Source organism: Saccopteryx leptura, chromosome 2, assembly GCF_036850995.1.
Source record: "Saccopteryx leptura isolate mSacLep1 chromosome 2, mSacLep1_pri_phased_curated, whole genome shotgun sequence".
Classification (NCBI taxonomy): domain Eukaryota; kingdom Metazoa; phylum Chordata; class Mammalia; order Chiroptera; family Emballonuridae; genus Saccopteryx; species Saccopteryx leptura.
This window is the reverse complement of record NC_089504.1, coordinates 220,253,936-220,271,637: the sequence shown is the minus strand read 5'-3', so window position 1 is coordinate 220,271,637 and position 17,702 is coordinate 220,253,936. Positions and strand designations below refer to the sequence as shown.

General features: G+C 44.7%; 1 protein-coding gene across 1 annotated transcript in view; it reads right to left on the bottom strand.

The window, feature by feature from the left end:
* The window catches only part of ERG (ETS transcription factor ERG), a 263,037-nt gene extending 246,287 nt beyond the window's left edge, over positions 1 to 16,750 (bottom strand). The window contains exon 1 of the mRNA XM_066370185.1: positions 16,719 to 16,750. The gene's annotated coding sequence lies outside the window, so the exon portion shown is untranslated. The remainder of the gene's footprint in view (positions 1 to 16,718) is intronic.
* Positions 16,751 to 17,702: the final 952 nt, after the last annotated feature.

Sequence of the window (17,702 nt, the reverse complement as noted above, 5' to 3'; positions counted from 1 at the left end):
CCACCAAAAAAAAAACCCTACTAGAACTGATAAATGAATTCAGTAAAGCAGCAGGATACAAAATAAATAGCCAGAAATCAGTTGCATCTTTATACAGAATAATGAACTATCAGGGAAACTAAAAAAAAAAAAAAAAATCCCATTTACAATTGCATAAATAAATTAATAAAATACCTAGGAATAAATTTAACCTAGGATGGAAAAGACACGTGGTCAGAAAATTATAAGACATGGAGGAAAGAAATTAAAGATACAAATAAGTGAAAGCATATACCCTGGTTCATGGATAGAAAGAATTAACATCATTAACATGTTTATATTACCTAAAGCAATCTATAAACTCAATTCCTATCAAGATACCAATGGCATATTTCACAGAACTATAACAAATATTCCAAAAATCTATATGGAACCATAAAAGACTCCAAATAGCCACAGCAATCTTGAGAAAAAAGAACAAAGTTAAATGAATCACATTACCTAATATCAAACTACACTACAAGGCCAGGGTAATCAAATAGCATGGTACTGGCATAAAAACAGACATATAGTTCAATGGAACAGAATAGTGAGCCCAGAAATAATTCCAGGCCTTTATGATCAATTAATATTTGACAAAAAAGGCAAAAACATACAATGGGGTAAAGATAGTTTATTCAATAAATTGTGTTGGGAAAATTGGACAGATAAATGCAAAAAAAAAGAAAGAAATAGACCACCTTCTTACACCATACACAAGAATAAACTCATAATAGATTAAAGCCTTAAATGTTAGACTTGAAACCATAAAAATCCCAAAAGAAAAAATAGGCATTTCTCATAGTAATATTTTTTCTGATATTTGCATCAGGCAAGGGAAACAAAAGAAAAAATAAACAAATGAAACTACATCAAATGAAAAAGTTTCTGCACAGCAAAAAGAAAATCATCAACATCAGTGGTAGAGCGTCGGCCTGGCATGGAGTCCCAGGTTCGATTCCCGGCCAGGGCACACAGGAGAGGCGCCCATCTGCTTCTCCACCCCTCCTCCTCTCCTTCCTCTCTGTCTCTCTCTTCCCCTCCCGCAGCCGAGGCTCCATTGGCCTCGGCCTCATCCCGGGCACTGAGGATGGCTCTGTGGCCTCTGCCTCAGGCGCTAGAATGGCTCTGGTCGCAACAGAGCAACACCCCAGATGGGCAGAGCATCACCCCCTGGTGGGCATGCCGGGTGGATCCTGGTCGGGCACATGTGGGAGTCTGTCTGCTTCCCCATTTCCAACTTCAGAAAAATACAAAAAAAAAAAAAAAAAAAGGAAAAGAAAATCATCAACAAAATGAAGAAACAATTCATTGAACAGGAGATTATATTCACCAATGACACATCCAATAAGAAATTAATATGCAGAATTTCTATAAAACTTACACAACTCTACACACACACAAAGAAATCCATTTAAAAATTGGGCAGCCTGACCAGTGGTGGTACAGTGGATAGACCTTTGACCTGGAATACTGAGGTCCCTGTTTCAAAACTCTGAGGTTGCCAGCTTGAGCGCAGGGTCGCTGGCTTGAGTACAGGGTCACCAACATGATTCCCAAGGTTGCTGGTTTGAACTCAAAGGTCACTGGTTTGAAGCCCAAGGTCACTAGTTTGAGCCCAAGGTCGCTGGCCTGAGCAAGGGGTCTCTGGCTCAGCATGAGCCCTGCCCCTGTCAAGGCACATATGAGAAAGCAATCAATGAACAATTAAAGTGAAGCAACTATGAGTTGATGCTTCTCATCTGTCTCCTCCATGTCTTTCTTTCTCTCTTTCTCCCTCTCAAAAAATAAAATAAAAAATTCAAATAAATAAATAAATAATGGGTAGGCCCTGGCTAAGCAGAGCAGTGGATAGATCATCTTCCCAGCGTGCTGAGGTCACCAGTTCTATCCCTGGTCAGAGCACACATGAGAAGCGACCAATGAGTGAACAACTAAATGGAACAACTAAGTGGAACAAAGAGTTGATGCTTCACTCTCTCTCTCAATTCAATGGAAAAAAATATTTTAATAATGGGCAAAGGACCTGAAAGACATTTCTCCAAAGAGGACATACAGATGGCCAATAGACATATAAAAAAAAATGCTCAACATCACTAATTATCAGGAAAATTCCAATTAAAACCACAATAAGATATCACCTTACACCTGTCAGAATGGCTGTCCTCAATAAATCAACAAATAACAAGTGCTGGAGCCACCATCAGGCACTGCTGGTGGGAATGCAGTCGCTGCAGCCACTGTGGAAAGCAGTACGGAATTACTTCAAAAAATTAAAAATGAAACTGCCCTGTGACCCAGCAATTACACTTCTGGGAATATCTCAAAAAAAATCTGAAGCACTAATTTAAAAGAATATATGCACTGCTATGTTCATGGCAGTGTTATTTACAATAGCCAAGACTTGGAAGCAGTCCAGATGACCACCTGTGGTACATATACACAATGGAATACTACTTAGCTGTAAAAAAAAGACAAAAATCTTACCTTTTGAGATAGCATAAATGGACCTGGAGAGTATTATGCTAAGTGAAATAAGCCAATCAGAGAAGGACAAATACCATATGATTTCACTTATATGTGGAATCTAATGAACAAAATATTGACAAACTAACAAACAAAATAGAAATGATTCATAAATATACAAATCAGGCAGACAGCTGTCAGAGGGGAGGGGGTTTGGGGGCTGGGTGAAAAAAGTGAAGGGATTAAGAAAAACAAACTCATAGAACAGACAACAGTGTGGGGATCACCAGAGGGAGAGAGCAGTGGGGGGAGGGAGAAGAGAGAAATGATGATGGAAGAAGACTTGATTTAGGGTGGTGAACACACAATATAAAGATGACACGTTATAGAATGTACACCTGACACCTGTATAATTTTATTAACCAAAGTCATCCCGATAAATTCAATAAAAATAAATTTAAAATAAAAAAAAATAGAGAAAATGTGACTTTTTTACCTCCCAGATACATTGCACAGACAGCGACAGGGAATGGGCTCTGCCCCCTGGCCTCAGATATGCTCTGGGCCAGATAACTTGGATCTCCTACCTCAGACAGAAGCAAGTTCCCTGGAGATGTTCCAGAAAGAAGTGCGCTAGCAGAAGATATGAAGAGGACCAAAGTTTTGCCACCCCAAAATATGCCCTTTGGGATGTTATTTAAGCTGGCTATAAAGCAGGGGTCAGGAACTAATGGCTCGCAAGCCAGGTGTGGCTCTTTTGATGGCTGCATCTGGCTCGCAGACAAATCTTTATTTGTTTTTTTTGTTGTTGCTGTTTTGTTTTTTGTATTTTTTTCCGAAGCCAGAAACGGGGAGGCAGTCAGACAGACTCCTGCATGCGCCTGACCGGGATCCACCTGGCACGCCCACCAGGGGGTGATGCTCTGCCCATCCGGGGAGTCGCTCTGTTAAGACCAGAGCCACTCTAGCGCCTGAGGCAGAGGCCACAGAGCCATCCTCAGCACCTGGGCAAACTTTGCTCCAATGGAGCCTTGGCTGCAGGAGGGGAAGAGAGAGACAGAGAGGAAGGAGAGGGGGAGGGGCGGAGAAGCAGATGGGCGCCTCTCCTGTGTGCCCTGGCTGGGAATTGAACCCGGGACTCCTGCACGCCAGGCCGACGCTCTACCACTGAGCAAACCGGCCAGGGCCTTGCAGACAAATCTTTAATAAAAAAAATAATAATGTTAAAAATCTAAAACATCCTCATGTATTACAATCCATTCATTTCCTACCACTCATGTTCATGGTTGTGGGTGGCTGGAGCCAATCACAGCTGTCCTCCAGGACAACACCAAATTTTTATTGGATAATGCGTAATGTACACGGGTCGTTGTATGGCTCTCATGGAATTACATTTTAAAATATGTGGCGTTCGTGGCTCTATCAGCCAAAAAGTTTCCCGACCCCTGCTATGAAGAAACAAAAGACTCAGAAAGAAGCTCTGCCCCTCCCCCTTTACCTCCCTAAAGGAATTCAGATAGAAAAACCCTTCTTAAAGGAAGGGGGCATCCCATTAGCATCCTACTCCAAACTAAGTGTGACCGACAGGGAGAAACCCAGCAAAGCTGTTTGCCAACCTTCTCTTTGGGTCCCATTGCTTCTGGGTGGCCCGGCAAGAATTTGTTTACTTTGTGTTTGTTCCTTATTGCCCATGTGTAAATCATCTGCTATTTCTTTGAAATCCCCAACCCCTGCCTCCCTGTCCTTGGTCCAGAATGGCACATGAACCTCAACTGTCCAGTGCATTTCCAGGTCTCATTTTCTTTTGGGACATCACTAATAAATTTTGGACATTTTCTCCCCCTAAATCTCCTTTGTGTTCATTTGAGTATCAGCCCAGCCAGAAAACTTAGAAAGTTGGGAGGAAAATTGTTGTTTTGACCCCCACACTATCACAGCACTGCCTACCCAAGCCCAAGGAAAGTATTTAAAATAAAATGTAATCTTAGTCTTTTGCACTCGCAGTAACATGGCTTATCATTTGATTTTTCCTAGAAATAAGGAACTCTGCCATCCCCATTACTCACTTTGAGAACCAGAGGATGTGTTAGGACCGTTGGTGACGAGAAGGGACTCAAACACCATGTTAGATCCTTACCAAAAGGCACTGGTTTCAAGAGCTCACGCCTTTCTCTCCCTTCCTAACAAGCTGGCATCCCTGTTCCCATTTTCTGTCTTGCCGGGTCACTTCTAGTAACTGCTGGAGTGGATCTGGTCAGGTCCAGGGTGTGGGCGGGAGGCTCAGACTCTGCCTCACAGAACACTCACCCTCCACCTCTGAGTCAGTTGCCTTTTAATGGAAATACTATTCAATGATCATTTTCATAAAAATTTGTACTGGCGCGGTAATGTTTCTCTTGATGCCGGCCCAAGTGTTTTTCTCTTCTGACTGATTTCTGGGTTGAAACTCTGTGTGTCTCTCTGGGTTGTTTATGTTTTAACATATTTCCATTTTTACTGCAGGGAGAAACGTTAGTATCAATGGGATCCAGCTGCACTAAATCAACCACAGGACCTGCACATCCACATCCAGGATGAGGGGCAGGCGCTGCCTGCAGAAGCCCCATGGCCACTCCTGTGCAGGCTGGACATCAAGGTGTCCCTTCTAGTCACACACATACAAGGGGACATTGCCCCCTCTTGGGGATGTGTTTTCCTCTTGAGGATGTGTGTTCTCCACCTGGGTGTTTCCATAGACCATCCGATCCTGTACACACGACGTCATCATAGCAGTTCCCTGTTACCTTCTCTCCAGTGGAGACAGTGTGGTCGGCTATCCTGTGTGTTTATGGGGCCCTCTACAGAACATGCTGGCAGCTCCACTGCCTGTTGCCTTGTCACTTTCAGTCCCCAGGCCACACTCTACACAACTGTCAGAGCACCATGCCCTGGCATAACGTCCTGAGTTCACTTGGCTTCCCTGCCCTCCTTTTGTCCTTTCTGAGATCCTGTCCTGGCATCTGCCATCTTTTCTCTGACAGAATCTCCTCAAGTTCAGCATGGGTACTGTGTATGTAAGCCTTGAGTTCCCAACGAGGCAAACACTGGTTCTTGGAGGATGAGAAAAAGTCTCTTTTTGGCCCTGGCCGGTTGGATCAGTGGTAGAGCATCAGCCGGTTTGTGAATGTCCCAGGTTAGATTTCCGGTTGGAGCACACAGGATAGGCGACCATCTGCTTCTCCACCCCTCCCCCTCTCAGTTCTCTCTCTCTCTTTCTCTCTCTCTCTCTGCCTCTCTCTCTCTCTCTCCCCCCTCCTGCAGCCATGGCTCGACTAGAATGAGTTGGTCCTGGGCGCTGAGGATGGCTCCATGGCCTCGATCTCAGGCGCTAGGAAGAGCTTGGTTGCTAAGCAACAGAGCAATGCTCCAGATGGGCAGAGCATCGCCCCCTAGTGGGCTTGTCAGGTGGATCTTAGTCGCAGTGCATGCATGAGTCTGTCTCTGCCTTCTCTCCTCTTACTGAATTTAAAAAAAAAAAAAAGTCTCTTTTTATTTGTAAAATTCAGATTTCTATGTGTAAAACCTGTGTTCCTGGCAGGGCCGCCATGGTGCTGCTGCCCCTTCTCCTGCCCCGTGCTGGCCATGCCTTGCAGGACAAAGAAATAGAATCCTTTCCCTCCTAATCTCAGAGGTTACATACACCAGCATCAGAGAACACAGAAATAACTTTGTGAGGACTTCAAAGGCTGAATTCACAGAGCGGGGACAGAAAGTAGAGTATGTTTTCAGTCCTCAAAATCCCAGGCTTGAGCAGACATATGAATAATTTTAAAAAATCAGGAAGTCTGAGAAAATCCCCACTGTTTTATAAAAATTGCGTGGCGCTCATCAAATCTCCTAAGGCCCCTGTCTCCCTCCCCTCCACGGAGGTCCCTGGACCTGACTCCTAATGGCCAGGGCCAAAGAACGCAGGCACCTGCCTCCAACAAATCCATGCTGATTCTCCCTCATTCCCAGACACAAATTTCCATGAAAACCAGACACAGGAGAGAAGGCAAGGGCAGACTATTCCAACATTGCTTCAGATCTGCAGCCTGATTTCATTAGGCTCGCAGGCTTGTTTCTTTTAGCCCCTGTGTGTCCACTGCAGAGAGAACTCTGACACCGACATTTCAGAACCACTCACCTAAGGAAGGGAGACCAGGGCAGGAGGGAGAGAAACATAGACGCAGAGAGGATGGTGGGGGGATTCAGAGATCAGGAGGCAAGGGAAACATTTAGCAATGCTTAGATTCCTTTACGAGGTGACTCTACTGGGCGTTACTTGTTATGGGGTTGAATCCGCCCACACATCCCTATAGCATAAAAGTTGTTTAGCCTGGAGGGGAAAAGCTTTCTACAGTTGTCATTATTAATCCACGCTTGACTAAATATAGCAGCTTCCAAGAAGCACATTTTGACCCCTTCACACCCACAAACACCCGACCTGAGATGCTGGGGGGGATCCATCTGGGGCTGGGGTAGGCACTGCGTGGGTTCCTGTCGCCGTCATTGCGCTACAGCTGGGAGCAGCACCCACGAACTGACAATCCTGCATTTCACAGTTTGCCTCCAAGGTCCTCTTGGATGATGGGGCAAATCGTAAGGTCCCAGAGCAGAAGCAACTTGGACATGAAGCTCCGTCCTGAGTCGCATGGCCTGCTGGTTCGGGTTGCCAGCGATGACTTGGCTTTTCCTCCCAGGGCCGTAGCACATGTGGCTCACATCAACATGGTCTCAGATTCATTCTAGTGTTTAGACCACTTGCCTCTCACGTTCTCATATTTACACATGTTCACTGAACGTAACCCCAAGTGAATTATTTAAGAAGTCTTAATGTGCTTCAGACTTCTCAAATAGAATTTAGACTTTAAATTAAATTTGTTCTCCCACGGGAGACAAGGAGGTGGAATGCAGCACACGGCATCGCACGGACATGCAGCAGGCATGAACATCAGGTAACTATGAAAGCATCTCACCTGGTGGCCTCTGCTCCATGGAGGGCGGAATGGGGCTTGACTGCAAAATTCAACCTGAAGACAGCAGAACCGGCCGTGCACACGATAAATATTCTTGCTTCTCTGTTTGTTCCTGGACAATCCACAACCAGAGACGTATAATGGTATCGGCTAGAATACACAGCCATATTCATTAGTTTTGAGGTTTGGTTGGTTTTTTTTTTTTTAATAAATCGTGGTATTCTTTGTCTCTCGATGTTTGGTTCCCAATAACTGCACGGAATTAGCTGTTAAATCTGATACGGCAATTGGACTTGAGAAAAGCCACGTGTATTTTATTTAACACAGTTTTGTTTAGTTTTTTTGTTCTTGTTGTCTTTATTTTTCTGGGGTTTTTACAGTAAGCACTGCCCATGGGGGGGAGAGGGCTAGGAGGGGGATAACCCAGAACAAAGAGTGGAATTCCCTTATTACGCACTAGTGGTAATGGAAACAAACTATCTACAAGGAAGCCTGCACGAGGTGGCTGCTGCAGACCAGGCACCTAACTGAAAACATTTTCTTACTCAGAGACCTGTGCATGAGTAAGAATCTATAGTGGCTTTTTTTTAACGTTCCCATAAAATTAAATTTAATCAACTCTACCACATGCACACGGGTAAAAGGCCTATGTTATTCAATGACATGTGACACACAGCACATTGATAATCACAAGTGGCATGTAAACAATGCAACTGACTCTAAAAGACTGTGTCATGAACTTCAGTGTTACATAAAGAGGGTGAGTCCTGGCTTAGATGCATTCTGCCAAGACCAGATGATGTGAATGTGAGCTCTTGGAAGCAATTCTGTAGCAATCCATCTCACTGTTAGTCTTCCTTCCCTGGGACGCTAGCCCCTCAAGAAGGCTGTTCTTCAAAATGATAAACTGTAATATTCTCAAGACTGTCCACAGGCAAAAAGAAAATGCGTCACGATGCCAGGATTACCTTTACGTAGGGAATACGCAATGAGATTTGTACGCATGAGGTTGTCAGAGCATAACTCAGAAGAAAACAGCACTGTATTTGTTACCAGGTATACAAAGTTTCATTCTAAAAGTAAGACATTTCATTTTGCCCTTTGAAAGGGTGAAGTGAGTCAACATGAAATTATATATACATATTTCCTATGATTTGAAAATTGCAGATTCAGTACTGAACATACCAAGCTAGCTTCAACCTCATAGTGCTATCCTATCTGGTCCCATGGTGATATTTGGGTGCTATGGCCAGCGGAGACACAAAAAATCCTTTTCCTGTGACCAAGCTATATAGCAGACATCATAGTTACTAATTCTTTTAAATCTGAACTCTTATTTTAAACACTCTAAACTTGACTGTCCAATACCAGACACAAGTGGCTACTGAGCACCTGAAATGTGCCACGGGTGTAATGTATACAGTGGGTTTCAAAGAGTCAGTGTAGAAAAAAATAATAATGTAAAATACCGCATCAATATTTTATATTAATTGCATTTGAAGTGATAATGTTTTAGGCATGTGCTACATAAAACAGATTATTAAAATTAACTTCATCTGTTTCTTTTTTTTTAATGCAGCTACTAGAAAATTGAAAACTAGACGTGAGACTGTTACTCCGTTTCCTCTGCTCAGCCTCCCTGTCACCCTGCTCCCTCCTATCATTTGTTACATCCATAAGTGGGCCCTATGCTCCAACCAGGAGACTCCAGACAGCAGAGCCCAGGCATAGATGTCAGGGTCGGGCTGCCCCGGTTCCAGTTCTGCTCAGGTTCTTACTCCATGTGTACCTCTAGGCTTGGCACTCCTGAGTCTCACTCTGCTATTCTGGAAAATGGGGGCAATACGGGTGTCTCCTTCAAAGAGCTGTGGTGAGGACGACCGTGGGAACACCTACCCCCGGGTCCACCACCTGATGAAGTCAGTGTCAGTTACTGTCCTCCAGTCATTGCACTCTGCCTTCACCTTTGCAAAGTGACTTTATCCCCTACCTCTTAACTTCACACTTGGGTTACTGAAATCGATGTCTAGATTGGTCCCTCCAAAACCCAGTGAGAGTTGTTCAGGTCCAGGCCTGAGGCAACACTTCCCATTCCCATGTCCACAGCTACACGAGCCACCTCCCTGCCCCTGCCTGTCTAGGCCCAACACACAGAATGGCACAGCTCTAGGCCTTCTCGACCTTCTGGAAGCAGTTTTTGATCTTCTGGCAGTTTGGTATAGATCACTACTTCTACGATTCTTATGAGATGGACTGTCTTATTCACACACTCTACCTTGTTCCAAAAACAAAGAACCTAAAGTGATCTAAGGGATATATGAATGTCATAAGTGTGTTTTTTTTTTTAATTCAGAAGTAGATGCAAACTAAATAATAAAGGTGAGGGTAAAGAGACACGAATCGGAACTTAAACTGGAATGAAGAACGTGGAGGCCGTGGTGGAGCTGGGGCACACACAGGCCGCCATGTGGTGGCATCCGCCTGACTGCTTAGACACCTATTCCCAACACTATGACTAAAAGCGAAGTTCTCCCGTGAGCCCCTAAGAGAGAATGGCCTGTGTGACCGAATGACAGGCTTGCCCCCAGCAGCCCTATAGCAAGCCCCTGTGTTGCACAGGTGGGTCTCTGCCATGGCTCCCACATAGCACACAGAGCAGTGGATGTGGAAGCCCAGCCCCCAACAGACATTGCCTCCATCACTGTACAGTGGAGGGTCCTGGCTCACTGCTACACTGGCCTGGTCCAAGCAGGTGACACCACTGAATGTGCCACATTTGTTAGAACAGGCACTCACCCCCTTCTAGCTCCCATGGCATCTGCACTCACCCCCTTTGTAGATTTCATGGCACACACCTTCACCCTGTCCTGGAGACGAGGACATGTACATTCACTCTCTTTCTAGAGACTGTGGCACATGCATTCATCCCCTTTCTACACTCCACGGCAATTTACATTCACTTCCTTTCTATATTTCCAGTCCCTGAAGGCACGACATGAGTCATGACTAGAAGGCCAGGACATGGACTGAAAGGGTGACTTGCCACCCCCCAGACAGTCTGCACTTCCTCCTCTCTCTTCTTCACACGTGCCTTTCTGTGGCCCAGACGCCTTCCTCCACCAGAGTTCTGAACCTTCACAACCTGGGTTAAATCTGACCGCAGACCAACCTCTGTCTCTACTTGGGATTCCCTGCTTTCCCGGGTGTGCCACTTGTCCTGCATTAATCGCCACCTGTGTATATAGTCGTCCCAAGGCAATGCATTCAGAGTGCGTACTATTAGCTCTTTGGAGGGAAAAGGGCTGCAGTTTTGTTTACATGTTATCAATACAACTAATAATTCAGACAGGTAGATAGGCAAGAACCACACTGGAACGTTCTGGCCTTTTTGCAGTAGTTCTTCTAATGTCTATGTATGTCCAGTGTCTTAACAGTCCCTGATTAATCCCTCTGCCATCTCTCTCAGGACAGTGCTCTCATTTAAGAGATGATTGATACATTTTGATTGAGAAAAGCATTTCCAGGTTGCATGAAAATTAATTTTAAAAAATGTAACATGACTAAAATGCTTAACCTTCGCAAAGAAAAAATTATACTGATGGTAAATGGAGCTGTAAATGCGATCTTCATATGCACACAAATGAAACCCCTTCTCTGTCTCCTGGTAGGTAGTTTTCTGTGGGTTCAACATACTTATGAAGTAATTTTATTGACCTACCTCCGGTTTTGCAATTTGGGTATGGCATTCTTAGGAGAACTGTTCTCCCAGACGTTCTGGTTAATCGCCTATATTTACAAGTCTCAAGAAACTGCAAAAAAATATATCAAATTTCATCATGAGATATGATTATAAGTCACTGCTGAACCGACACAATTTCTGCTATAACATCTCCTCGCAGTAATAGCTCGAGTAGCAACCAGTCGCATTCTCTGCTCCCATGGTAGGGGCTGTTGGTGGGGTCTCAGAAATCGAAATAAATACTGGACATATGCTGATCAAAATCCCTTCTCCAGAAAAGACTTGCACTAGTCCCTGGATTTGATCTCTGTCGTCCTTATTTCTATTTTATAACTCCGTCATGAAATAACTTTACTGCCAGGGTCAAAGGTGCCAGAAGGTACTTTTTGAGAACCAAGAAGCAAATTCTCCTCTACTCTTGCTTACTGTGCCATCTTGCTGCTGTGCCCTGCACGGCCAAAAGGGCCAGCCCTACACATGGCAAGGTTAAGTTCTGTGTAACGAGAGCCCCACATTTGTGAAGACTCATATCAGCTTGGGGAGGTTGGCTGTAATTTCAGTAAGATTATTCCATTCAGTATATAAGACTTTTGTTAGAACCTTCCTAGGCAATCCATTGGCTTCTTTCCTATGTGCTTTTATCTTGTTTCCTAACAGAAGAAACCTCCGCTTTCGTGTGCATGTAACTTAAAAGGTTGATGCTGAGATTCTGAGTGTGAGGGCTTTGTATTTCCAAATAGTTCTTTTTTCTTTTTTCAGTTATTATTTATCCTCTTGCTTAGATCTACATGTGTCCGTGTAAGAATCCTGAAATGCACCTCCTTCCCTCCCAGGGCCCAAAGCTCTCCCCTCCTGCCTCTGTGCAGCTGTGGTGCCGGAACCTGCCTCCCTTTCCCACCAGGCTCCTCAGAGCAGCTGCTCTCTACCCCTTCTCAGAGACCCAGCTTCCAGCAGAACCCAAGCCTCAGGGACGCAGAGAAGCAGGAACAGCACTTCTCCCTTCACCAGTTCCAATCAATGTATTAGATTAAGACAATGGGTGGTGAACAGACAAGGTAAGAACTTGGGGTTCTCCTACTGTTGTGAGAAGACCAGAGCCTGATGCCCATGGCAGCTCAGACAGAAAGGTGAACACCACCCGCTAGTCCATTTCCATGACGCAGTGATGACTACACCCCCACTAACATAATACGTCCTCAAGGTGGCCACACACACCTCCCTGCCCATAGCACAGAAAAACATGCCCACTCCAATTCAGTCTTTTATTTTGCAACTTTAACTCTGTTACTGAGCCCCAAGAGTCCATAACCCACACATCTACTCCGTCGCAGAGAAAAGGAATACTCCCATGAAGGACGGGGAAATCACTTAATGCGGTGATTTTACACCAGGGTGCTGCAAAAATTCTTTAAAAGAAGCAAATCCTCTTTAGTCAGGGGCACTGACCTCTTTTCCCTTAGATTGTCAAATAAAAAAAGAAAATGACAACAGCCAACACAAGAATAGCTGTCTGGTGTGAACAAACCAAAATTATACCTATTGGTCAGATCGGCAAAAAACAATACATTTTTTGGTGTGCTCCAGAATTTTAGTAATTAGTTTATGTGTGCCATGAGACGGAAAAGGTTGGGAAAGGTTGAAAATTGCTGACTTTAATGGAATAGACCACAATGTTACATCACTCAACAGAGCTTAGCCCCTCAGCACCCCTATACACAGATACACTTCCCCACTTCTAAATGAAGATTTAGGAAACTTTACTGAACCAACCCTTAATCAAGTGAAAATAAAGGTTTCCTGGTTTTTGTTTCTGGTTTTTTTTGTTGTTGTTGTTGTTGTTTTAATCACTATGGATGTGCCTGTTTTCTTTCCTACTCACTAGAGGGACGTTTTTCTCCCCCTTGAGTATTTCGGGGCGAGGGGATTATTGGAATAATATTACTCCTAAAAGGAATTCCTGTATGAGACACCAGCATATGTGAAAACCTTCTTCCCACTGGAACAAACTTCAAAATTATAGGCTATCTTTTCAAAGGAGGCAGCAACAGAGCTAGGTTTTAAAAACCTTTAGACATGCTAACAGTTGGTCCTAGATCAGATCTCTCGTCATCATTCTCAAAATTTAAATTTAAAAGTGACCGATTCATTCAAAAAGCCTATTTCATACACTTTTAGGATATTTCGGTCTTCACACACAGCCATCTTCAAACAGGAAAAAGTCACATAACCAAAGTTCCTTTGCGCGCACACACTCCTGAGCACGCACTGAGTCAAGATAACCAAACCCCTCACTTTCACTGTTAAATTACTGTTTCTTATACACAGTCAGGGTCTTCCAGATTATGATATGCTGCTGTAAAAATAGAAGGACTTAAAAGTTAGTTTAAATCTAAGACTTAGAATCAGAGCTCCGTTTTGAACACACCCTTTAATTTCTTGGTGTTGTCTACATTTCGCTTACACTTAAATTTAGCGAAGTAATTTTAGATCACCCGCCTTCACCACCTTCCCTAGATTTGCAACCTTACAAACATGAAGCATCAGAATCCTCTTTTAAATACCAAAATGTTTAAAATAAAGGGTAACATTAAAAGGGAGGAAATGTTCCCCCTGATTATTTTGAAAAACTGGTTTAGGTGCTAGTCTAGCCATTGGAAATCCCTGTTAATGTGCAGAATGACTGTTTTGCATCACTAAATGTGAGAAGATGTAAACTGAAAACACATAATGTATAACTAACTAACTGCTAATAAGCCCACTGAGGGTACAAAGAAGGACCAACAAGAATGTCATTACAAACATCACAACATAGACCTCCTACATCAGCACCAATTACTAGAGTGACTTCCAAAGTCCTCCCACAACTCCAACTCACCCTGCCACCAACAAGGATCAAAATTATCTGAAATTGTGTCCAAAATATTTAAATACCTTGGCTGTGCCAGCTTGTTTCTCTGACAAATGCTACTCCCAAGGGTTGAAGAGTTTCAAGTTCAAGGTGGAGATCATAAACAAAAGCTGTAGTTCGAAGGACAACACACCTCAGAAGTGCCCAAGTATATTCACATACTGGGGAAAGAAAATTGTACCCAGCTGGCATTCTCCCTGTCACTGGAAACGCTTGCTTCGGAAGCAGAGGGTAATGAAGCCAGGAGGTGACAAACAGACTTGCGTTTAGAGACAGTAACTCCCAATTTAAACTGAGAACTGATTCGCAGCATCAGAAGGCTCGGATTCTGCTCACAGTGACTTATTCTGATATAAGTTACCTTGACTGCAAATGGCTTCGCAGGCTCCATCAGTCTCATTAGAAACGTGTGGGTGTCTCCATGTCAACACCTCCCGAATAGAATTATATGAAATGGCTGACAGCACTGATATTTATTCAACATGACAATGTCTCCCCACCACACCATATCACATGAACTGATGCTGACCTGCTATCGGTTTCCACTGGGAAATAGGAAAAGGTTTTAGAAACATTAGCTTCTCTCTGTCTTGCGAAGAAATAAGCCTCCCTCCCCTTTTATTATATTTTTGTTGTTGTTGTAAGGAAAGCAAACAAGAAAAAGAAACAGAGCTAATATTAACTTTAGAAAAAAATGTTGAAAGTTTTCTACTACCTATGTATAACATGAGATCTATATTCCATACAGGCATAATGTATAACATTGTAGAATAGTGTGTAAATTAGAAATCAATATTGACATCCTTAAAGATGCTTTACTTCTTATATGGCCTTCCATTGGGATTTTAGCACTAACCACAAATAAAATGTCTGATTTTATTAGATTTAAAATTCAACAAGCTTTTTATTTAATACCAAGACACTAGAAGTGGGCTGGTGGGGATGGGAGGTATTTATATACACGTGTACAAGCAACCCCGCTGCATAACCCACTCAATGTTAAACACCAATTTTCAAAAGTTTAGCTAAAGAAGGCACATCAGATTAAATCGGGTTTCAAGAACCTGTCATGAAATAACAGGTACACAGTAAAATTATGTACCACAATTCTATCCTGAATATTTCAAAATAAAATGAAATCGTTACAGCGCATTAGAAAAGAGAAGAAATTGAAATGTTAAGTGTAATTGAAATTGTAGTTTCTCAAATAAATAATTCATAAGATATAATATTCATATGCTAGTTTAGTGTAATTTCCAAAAGTCATTGACTCAAATTGAAGCTAGGATTGCCCAACCGGAAGCAGCATTTGTGAGGCTTGCAGCACTCATTAAACCTTTCTTTAGAATTATAAAGCTTTACTTATTAAACAATAGTTTGCATAGTTTATCCTGTTTCTGAAAGAATTGTAATTTTAATGGTATGATTAGTTCATCCATGACTTGTCACAGTGAATTTATCCGGTGGAGTTTTATATAACTGCTATTGCCTGGTCCTCCCACTCAAGGAGCCGGCACAAGTTGATGCCAGCAGAGCAGGGGTTAAACCCAGGAATGTGACAGTTCTCCTGGTGATAAGGTGACTGGGAGCTGAGGCCAGCCCAGGGCTCTAAACTACTTGGAGAGAATTGAAAATACTCAAAAATAGTTTCGGGGTAAATAAACTCTATGCCCTATGTTATGTCACCCTGGAAAAAATTAAAAGTTGGGGTTTTTTTTACTCACATTGAAAGTTTCTGAACTACAGAAGCTACAGAAAAATGACAAGTATGAAATCTGAGAAACACATGAATATATTCTTTGCAAGGATAAATGAAATTGTTACATCAACAAGTTGGATTAAATCCACATTTGTATTAAGATTGCTTACTTATTCTATTGGGCAGTTTAGTCTGCTATTAATAATAGTATCTAAGTTTTATTAATAATAGTATCTAATAATAGTATCTAAACGTTAGAGATCACACCACGAAGAACCTTTGGCAAAACATCGGTACAATATATATACACACACACAAATAAGGATCAATGATAGATGGATTTCTGACAGAAACCAAAAAGACTAGCTGATAAAATGACAGTCTACATTTTAAACATGCCAAGTTTCCCAATTAAGGTGGAACACTGGAAGCGTATTAAACTTAACAGCTGCAGGCTGAGGTGTCAAAAGGTGAAAAGACAGATTGGGGGGGGGGGCGAAGAAAGAGACGCGGCGGGTTCTGGAGCGCGCGGCTAGGGCGCCGTCGGAAGGCGATTTCACGCGCCGAAGGACCAACCGGGCAGTGACAGCCAAGCCCACATCTGGTCCCTACTTTCAGCCAAGCGTGGGCTTTAATTCAACCCTGATTTCCACTCCAAACAAGAACAAATAACCTCTTGCTCGGCGCCCTAGCTGAGGCCCCTGAGGTTAGCTCTCCTGACCCTGGCGGATGTCGCGTGCCTGCTCCTTTCCAAGCGTCCCCTACCGCGCTCGTTTTCCAGTGACCCTCCAGGGGTCGCACGCCCCACCTGTCCCAGCGCCGTCGGAAGAGCCGGCCACCCGCCGCCAACGTCCCCGCCACCTCCAGCACAGGATCGGGAGTGTGACTTACCGGAAGGGAAGTGCCGCCGTCGGGGGAAGGCGTGTCACGCACGTGTGCGCCCGCGCGTGTCCGCGCTCGCGTGTGCCCGTGCGCGTGCCTGGCCGTGCACGCCGAGCCGGCCTCACTGACTCCCGGGCGCAGACAACTCAGCCCATGGTGTGGGCGCCGGCTCAGGGAGGCTTCCGCTCCCGCCAATCGCCGCGCAGGGCGGCCGCCCCGACGCGCGACTCGCGATCCAGAAGTGCGCGCCGGGGGCGGGGCGGGGCGGGGGCGCGTGTCCAAGGGCGCGTGGGGTGCGCGCGCGCGTGTCCAGGTGCGCGTGGGTGAGCGTAGGCGCGCGTGTCCGGGCGCGCGCCCTCGGGCCTGGGAGCGCGGGAGGCGCGGTGGGATCTGGACGCAGCTTTGCTTGAGCGCAGAGTTGGCGACTCCAAGGAGGAGGAGGAGGAGGAGCGGAGCCCGGACGACGTGAGCGCCGACCGAGGCCAGGCCCGGGCAGAGGAGGAATTCAGGACGCGCCTCCAGAAAGGGACAGAAGCAAGGACCGCAGAGCAGGCGAAGGGAGGGGAGGGCCAGGGAAGCGGAGAAGCGCGGAGGGGCTGGCTCCTTGTCACTCGGTGCCGCTTTCAGTGAGAAGTAATTTCTATCCAGCCTCAGCCGTTACGGACATTAAAAATAATAAAAGTTAAAACTGGTTGCCGCAGAAGTTTAATATGACTACCGACTGCCTTGGAAACTAATCAGAATTAAGACGACGTCGCGCTCAGACTGTTGAAGAAGAGACGTGCCGCCCAAGTGCCGCCGCTTTAGTGATCCTGAGGTCACTACCTGCGCGTGCCCAGCCGAGCGTTGGGACGCGAGCGCGGGGTCTCGGAAGGACCGGGATGCGGTCGCGAGGATGTCAGGAGGCGGAGATGACACCCCGACCTGTCGGACGCAGTGACAGCAGCCTTGTGACAATAGTGTCCCCAAGAAACAGCCTCCAAAAAGGGGAGC